Source organism: Ascaphus truei, chromosome 1, assembly GCF_040206685.1.
Source record: "Ascaphus truei isolate aAscTru1 chromosome 1, aAscTru1.hap1, whole genome shotgun sequence".
Lineage (NCBI taxonomy): Eukaryota > Metazoa > Chordata > Amphibia > Anura > Ascaphidae > Ascaphus > Ascaphus truei.
The window spans coordinates 454668604-454676407 of record NC_134483.1 but is presented as its reverse complement, the minus strand read 5'-3'; positions in this window follow the sequence as shown (position 1 = coordinate 454676407).

Genomic DNA, 7804 nt, shown 5'->3' with positions numbered 1-7804 from the left:
TAAACTGCACTGGGCTCCGGGGAGAGCTTCATTTTAACTTCCCAGGCGCTTAATATTTCCAAGCTTATATCACCTAAACGGAGCATCAGGTTTTACAAATAAAACCAATATTGGAAAGCGCAAGAAGAAATTATATGCAAAAAACAACTGGCGATCAGCACAGACTGGTGCTTTAAGGGGTTTGGTTCTGATTTCATACACCCGATTTATCTTAACTCTACAAAACATATGCTTTTCACAAACCAATAAAAGATTCACAAATACAATAGTAAACAAAATGCCAGCAGGCTCAAAAACATACACTTGAATGAAGAAAATAGTGATATTGTATAAGTAATACAATCACCACACATTAACAAATCAACAATACATAGCATACAGTGCTTCCACCGCAGCAAGGGATTCTGGGAAATGACATGCAAATGAGCACACAATGTGTCACCTTTTGCCTGCAATATCCATTCACATGGAGCCCATATAAGCAAATGCATCGCTGTTTACACAGCTTTTAAGCACAACATGGGTCTAGCAAAGCAAGTGAAACCACTCACAGACATGTTTCAACCTTAATGGGCATCATCAGTGTGAGGTTGGTTTATACTTGCTTTGCTTTTACATGCAGTATACCAAATGTACAGGCAGTCCTCGGTTATCCGACACAATGCGTTACTCAAAATGGCGTTGTAAAGCGAAACGTTGTAAAGCGAAACACATTTTCCCATAGGAACACGGTTTTATATGAAAGGTTCTGTTCCTGAAGGCATTTTTAACACTAAAATACACCAAATATTTTATGCAGGCAATAAGATATGCAGCACACACATAAATTATATAGTGTATATACTGTATTATATATATATAATATAACATAATAAATATATTATATAATATTATATCTATACGCTCTTACGACGCTTTGCAACGTTGTTTATGTGAATGTGTATATATAAATATATACACACATACACAACGTTGCAAAGCATCGTAAGAGCGTTGGATAAGCCATTTTGGCATTGTAAAAATGAATATAGGTATGCATTGCATAGCGTTGGATAAGCCATTCGTTGTAAAGCGAAGCGTTGTAAAACGAGGACTACCTGTATACTGTATGTTAAACCTACCCAGCCTAGAAATACTGCAAAGCATGTAAAAATGAGATGAGAAGGAACTGAGGGAGTGCAGTACAGAGATGAGCAGACACAGTTAGGCAGGGAGTGGAAAGAAAGGGAAGGAGAAAGTGTAAAGAGAAGCAGGGAATGATGGCGGAGAGAGAAAGGTGGGGAACGGGACAAGATATAGCAAGACATTACAGGGAGAGGTGAAAACAAAGAGTAAAGTTTATTTCATAACCATTCAGATCTGCTAGATTGGCGTATATTACGCTGGTACAACTAGTTATAAGGAAATCACAATGTGCAAGTACTGTATAATGTTGCAGAATGATATTAATCTCATCTAATTGGTAGTGCCTTAAAGACACATACTAAACAACACAAGGTGGCAATGTGTTCCCGTGCTGAAACAAATAGCTTAACATTATGTTAGCAATATTTATAATCCTTTAATAAAAAAAGTTACAAAATAAATGCAAATAACATGCAACATCTGAAAATGTATAAAATGTGTTTGATACCTACGTAGATATCTCTACATATTTTATATCAAATCAAATACACCTCATACATCGACCTTGACCCCTTATAGACGCACTTACCATAACACCCTCCTTCTGTCTGTGTACGTTCTTCCTACTTACACTTTGATTGTAAGCTCTTTGGGGCGGGCACTCCTTTTCCTAAATGTCATGTTTATGTCTGAAGCGCTTATTCCCATTATCTGTTATATTATGTTATGTGTGTCACTGCTGTGAAGCGCTATATACATAGAAGGTGCTATAAAAATAAAGATATACATACATGCATAATAGTCAAGAAAATTAAAACATTCCACAAAAGAAGTACTTTTCCTACCCACTTACATCGAACATAGAAAAAAGAATAGCGTCAACAAACTATCAATAAATAAAATGTTTAATACAAAACGTAATAACTAGATAAAAGGTGGTAGGGATGGAATTATGCACCTGCAAGGGTAGGGCAATTGACACCGTTATTACACAGTACCCTGCATACTTAGTGTTTTTCGAGCTTCTTCTCGGGGAGCACTGGCTCTTTGGCCAACTCAGGTTTAAGAATCATCAAGACATTTGCATAAAGGTGAACGAACCAAATTTGCATATTAATAGGATAGTGCAGGAGTGGGCCAAGCGCAGTCCTCAATAGCCACCAACAGGCCATGCAGAGATACGTCAGCACTGCTTTTGAAAGCATATGCCGAACATGAAATTTTAAAACAGCAGTCCACGTTGCTCAACAGTTAAGGGGATGGGGGGATATAGATACATTTGATCTGAACCGGGGAGTCCCCAAAGCTGCAGTGTGGTTACCCTTCCTTCTTCCTGCGGCATCAGCACTGGGCAGAATTGCAGCTGTAATATTTTCACAAGAGCAGAACCAGATCCAGCAAATTGGGATGCCCCCTCATGAGGTCTGAAGCCATTAAAGGGAACAACAAATGGGTGCGAAGACAAAAAAAACCTCAGGTCAAGAGATAAGATAACATGAATAAGGTAGTCAAGCACCAAAAATATAGATCAATCAAAAAATGATTATTTAATGACTAAAAAGAGTCATAAAAGCATCCAACGTTTCAGTGCAACAGGCACCTTCATCAGGGATGGCAGCTGTAATATTTGGCCATACAAAAAATAGCTTCTTTGATATTTGTCCAAAAAATGTAATTGAAAAAAATACTGAGCACATAAGCGCCCTAGTACCATGACTTGCGGAGCTAGATAGTCTTGAATAAGCACTTATCCCTTCCAATGTAATTGGACATTTTCTGAATAGTTGCTGAGTAAGTGCTATTGCAAGAGAAAACATCAAGTACAACAATTCTTATCTTTTTCAGATGAACTGATAAAGTGTTTCTCTCAGCTTGACTCTCACTACGAGGCATAGCACAACCCAATAGTATAAAATGATCAGGTTGGGATGGATCCATTCCTATTATAAATGGATGGGCGATCTATGGACAATATTGTGCGACGGTCCATCGTACTATTAGGAAAGCATCTTAAAATCCATAGACATCAAATGACTGTCACTGTAGTTTTTTATGATAAAAAAAAAAAAACTTTATCATCTCAAGAAAACCTGAAACACATCACAACGTTTCGTTCGCCCCAGAGTGACAATCCTCAGACTGCTCAGCCTGCTAGGATTTTATCAGGTGCACAAAGGTACAGAGCAGTGTATTAATGGCTGGAGTTGGGAAACCTGGCCAGAGCCCAGAAGCAAAATGGAATCCATCACTGCCACAGAAGCCAGCAACACATTGCAGGCCCTTTTAGCAATGAAGGGGTTACTCCAGTAACAATTTCTTAGCCAAACGAAAGAACAGGCCTACCCGGTGTCATGCTGTAAGCCTTTTCAAGTAATAACTGTTGATGGAATGAACAATAATAGATGAACTCTATTGTGCCTGCAACGATTTTCCACAATATTAAATATATATGAAAGCCTCATGTGTAGTTCTAATTAAAGAGATAAAAGGAAATTGAAATCAGATAACTTTTGTCAAGTTAATACAAATCTGCCCCCCGGGTTAAATTTAAGTAAGGCAGCACAAATATGCTCTGGAAAAGAATAACAGATGGCAGTAATGCTGACCCAAAAAGCTAAAAGTCATACAAAGAAGATATTAAAAGTACATTTCTACACAAATTCTGCATGTTCTTGCCAAAATACAAATAATACCGAACCCAAGAAAAAAAAATTCCAAATCAGTTTGATTTCCCAGCAAAGACAGAAGAAATTAATTACTGTGTCAGGGACTTGGACAGCCGTTGATGTTTACGTTTTGTGACTGGGTCAAGACAGTTCTGCCCTGGTATAGGAGGATTTGCTGTTCTAGCGCCTAATGGGCAAGACATGTATTGCTTCATGTTCAACCTATGCTAAATTTAGACGGCAGATACTTATCCTATATTTGTACCAAATACTACTGCCGCGGCCCCTTTTATTCTCCGACATCTCCGAATTTTTTCGGGGATTTTTTCTGAATGCCACGCACTTCACCACGTTCATGCCGCATTCATGTTGCATTCATGCCGGCGTCACTCGCGGTTGATGTGTTTATTGATGTGTTTCTTGATAATGGTTCGGATTTAATTGGTTGCAATTCTTCACGTATCCGCCAGGTGGCAGATATTCATGAATTGTAATGTTTAAAAAAATACCACAGTGGTCTATTGTAAATTGACCTTGGTACTGAAGAAGTTACAATAATATATCAATTTAGGCTTTTCATATTAAAAACTAAATGCGCAGTTTCTGGTGTTCTATTGTCCTGAGAGTTCCGCGATGAGTGCACCGCTGCAGTCTGTGTACCAAAAACCCGATATAACGTACGCTTATTTAATATGGGCCTCGATTAATGCAACAGATTATAAGATGGCAACTGTTGGTCAAATTTATCAGTATTTTATCGAAAACTATGACTTTTACAAATTTTCACCAGATGCTCATGTGTGGAAGCGTGCAACAAGGAAAAAGTTATGTATCGATCCGTGTTTTTTTCGTATTGATCCCGGTGTTATTGGAGGGTATTGGTGTGAGCACCTGATTTTTCCCGTACCTTTGATCATGGAGATTTCAAAAGGCGAAAGGTCATGTTAAAACCAACTAAGAAACGTCAGTCGCAGGCAAGCAATGCGCCAGCGACAGCCCCAGCTTCCAATAACGGTCCGACCATCAGTGAAAACCTGGTGACCGGCAACCCTTGCTGTCTGTCCCTGCCCGGATGCCTGCAGCATGAGCCGGATTTCGCGTACAGATTCCATCAAGCTTGCATGTACCAAATCGATTTCCAGCCTCATCAGCTGTCAACTACAGGTATAGTAGTCCCACTGTCACCTGTCAACTACATGTATGATCGAGAATACGGGACTGGCAGTGGCTCGGCGCCAGCTGATTGACAAAGTCTATGGTTAGTAATGTTGCCGTATTTTATTCTGTTTTTGAAATATCAATATCAATGCACAGTCAAGTGATTCTCCTGTAAGCAATATCATTGGCTGAGCAGCTTCTACAGTAGATACTGAACAATTGGTGGAAAGCTAGGCGCATGCGCATTGGAATCTTCTTGAAACGCATATGCGTGTCATCACATTGACAGTAGGCGCATGCGCATGTGAACAGGAGAAGCCCCCCGAGAAAATTATTGGTGGGACTGACTCTGGGAACTTCTTTAGGGGACTGTCTGACCATTACAGTAAAACTTTTACTTTTATTTTTCCTCAGAAAAGAAAACTTTGTCATCTCATGCGGAAAACGGCACATGGAGGGATTTTGATGGATAATATCGCTTTGTGTAACAATGCCTGCCATTGCTGAATCGGATTTAAAAAACCACGTACCGGAGTCAACAGTTTAGTGGCCGTTGCTATTGATTATTATAGAATACTGTAACTGAGAGCTTCATATAAAACCTGAAACAGTATGCTGTTGTTTTCAGACCGTATACAATGCTTTTTTTATATATATACTGTATAATAAACCCGAAAAATAAAAAGTATGCATTTATTCTACATGAATTCCAGTACATATGTGTATTCTACTACCCGTACAGCATTTATTGTTTTAATACTCTTGTGATGTACAGTACTGAGCATGCCTACAGTATACAGTACAGTATGCCTGGACAGTACTGTACTGTATGTTCTAGAAACACTGTATTTTGTTACAGTATACAAGGAGACAATTGAACAATTTAAAACAAATCAACATTTTCTTTTATTGGTGGACTAAGTACAAAAAGTGTACAGCAATTCAAAACATTTACAGGTGTATGGTGTTCTGCTAGTAAAAACATTTATGTACAGAAAGTCAAAACATTTACAGCACAACAAACATTTCTTTATTAATACAAGTTAAGACACGCAACATCTCCTTTATTAAAGTACAGAAAGTCAAAACATTTACAGTAGGATGGTGTACTGTACAGTAAGTCAGGCCTGCACAACTCCAGTCCTCGAGGGCCGCAAACAGGCCTGGTTTTCCCCTGAAACACCGGCCTGTTTGTGGCCCTCGAGGGCTGGAGTTGTTCAGGTCTTGTGTAAGTAAAAACATTTCTTTATTAATACAAGTTAAAACACACAACATCTCCTTTATTAAAGTACAGAAAGTCAAAACATTTACAGTAGGATGGTGTACAGTACAGTGTCAGGCCTGCACAACTCCAGTCTTTGAAGGCCGCAAACAGGATATCCTGAAAACCGGGCCTGTTTGTGGCCCTCGAGGACTGGAGTTGTGCAGGTCTTGTGTGAGTAAAAACATTTCTTTATTAATAAAATTTAAAACACGCAACATCTCCTTTATTAAAGTACAGAAAGTCAAAACATTTACAGCACAACAGTATGTTGTTAGTAAAACACATTTCTTTATTAATACAAGTTAAAACACGCAGCATCTCCTTTATTAAAGTACAGAAAGTCAAAACATTTACAGTAGGATGGTGTGCAGTACAGTAAGTCAGGCCTTGTATAAGTAAAAACATTTCTTTATTAATACAAGTTAAAACACGCAACATCTCCTTTATTAAAGTACAGAAAGTCAAAACATTTACAGCACAACAGTATGGTGTTAGTAAAAAACATTTATTTATTAATACAAGTCAAAACAAGCAACAAGTCAAAAAATAAACAACATTTGAAAAGTCACGCAAATTTGATCCCCACCAGATTGTCCTTCCAGGGCCGATGCCTTGTATGACGCAGTACACCAAGTAGGACACGTGGTGCTTGAAAATTAACATGGCATACTTCTGGGGTAAACCAGCACTCACCACCCTATACTTCTCCCTGAGTGGATTGGGCAGCTCGCGCAGGATGATGCCGGGCACCGTATCGATGCAATCATATGTGGGTTGGATTCTGGGAGCGGGTGTTCTTCTGGGAGCGGGTATGCTTGTGGCGGCGGGCGAGGGTAGATTGTCTGGGAGGATGCTTTCCTCCTGTCTTGGTCGCCGTGTTGTCTCCTGGCGTGGTCTTGACGGGGTTGTCATGTCATCCTCGTCAACGGCATACATGTACACATATTCTTCTGGTGGAGGGGGTGCACTTGGTGATGGAAGACGGTCGAAGGTCCCATTCATCCAATCCATGCCACCCTTCTGCTCCAGCGTCAGAGATACAGGGGCATGAACTCCGAGCAAATTATGTATCCCCGCTATGTCAGTCTCTATCTTCTCCAACCGTTGATCCATCTTCTCCATACGTTGATCCAGCTTCTCCATCCGTTGATCCATATTTAACATGGTCTCTAAAAGAAGATCTATCTTTACCAGCATAGTAGAGTTCCCGGGGATATCGACACTTAAGCCATTCAGCATGCGGTCTAACGAGCTGGATCTTGTGCATGGGGTGCTGTGGACATCTGGGTGGATGGGTGCTACAGAGGATGAGATGGGGGATCCCTGGAGAGAAGCGGCAGCATCGTCAAAGAAGGATGGAGGAGGTGACCTGTGGATTTCCGGGAGAGAAGGGACAGCGTCGTCTAAGCATAATGGAGAAAGTGACCTGTGGATTTCCGGGAGACCAGCGGCAGCATCGTCGAAGAGTAGTGGAGAATATGGGCTGTGGGTTTCCGGGAGAGCAGCGGCAGCGTCGTGGACGAGTAGTGGAGAAGATGGGCTGTGGATTTCCGTGAGAGCAGCGGCAGAGTCGTCGAAGCGTAATCGAGGA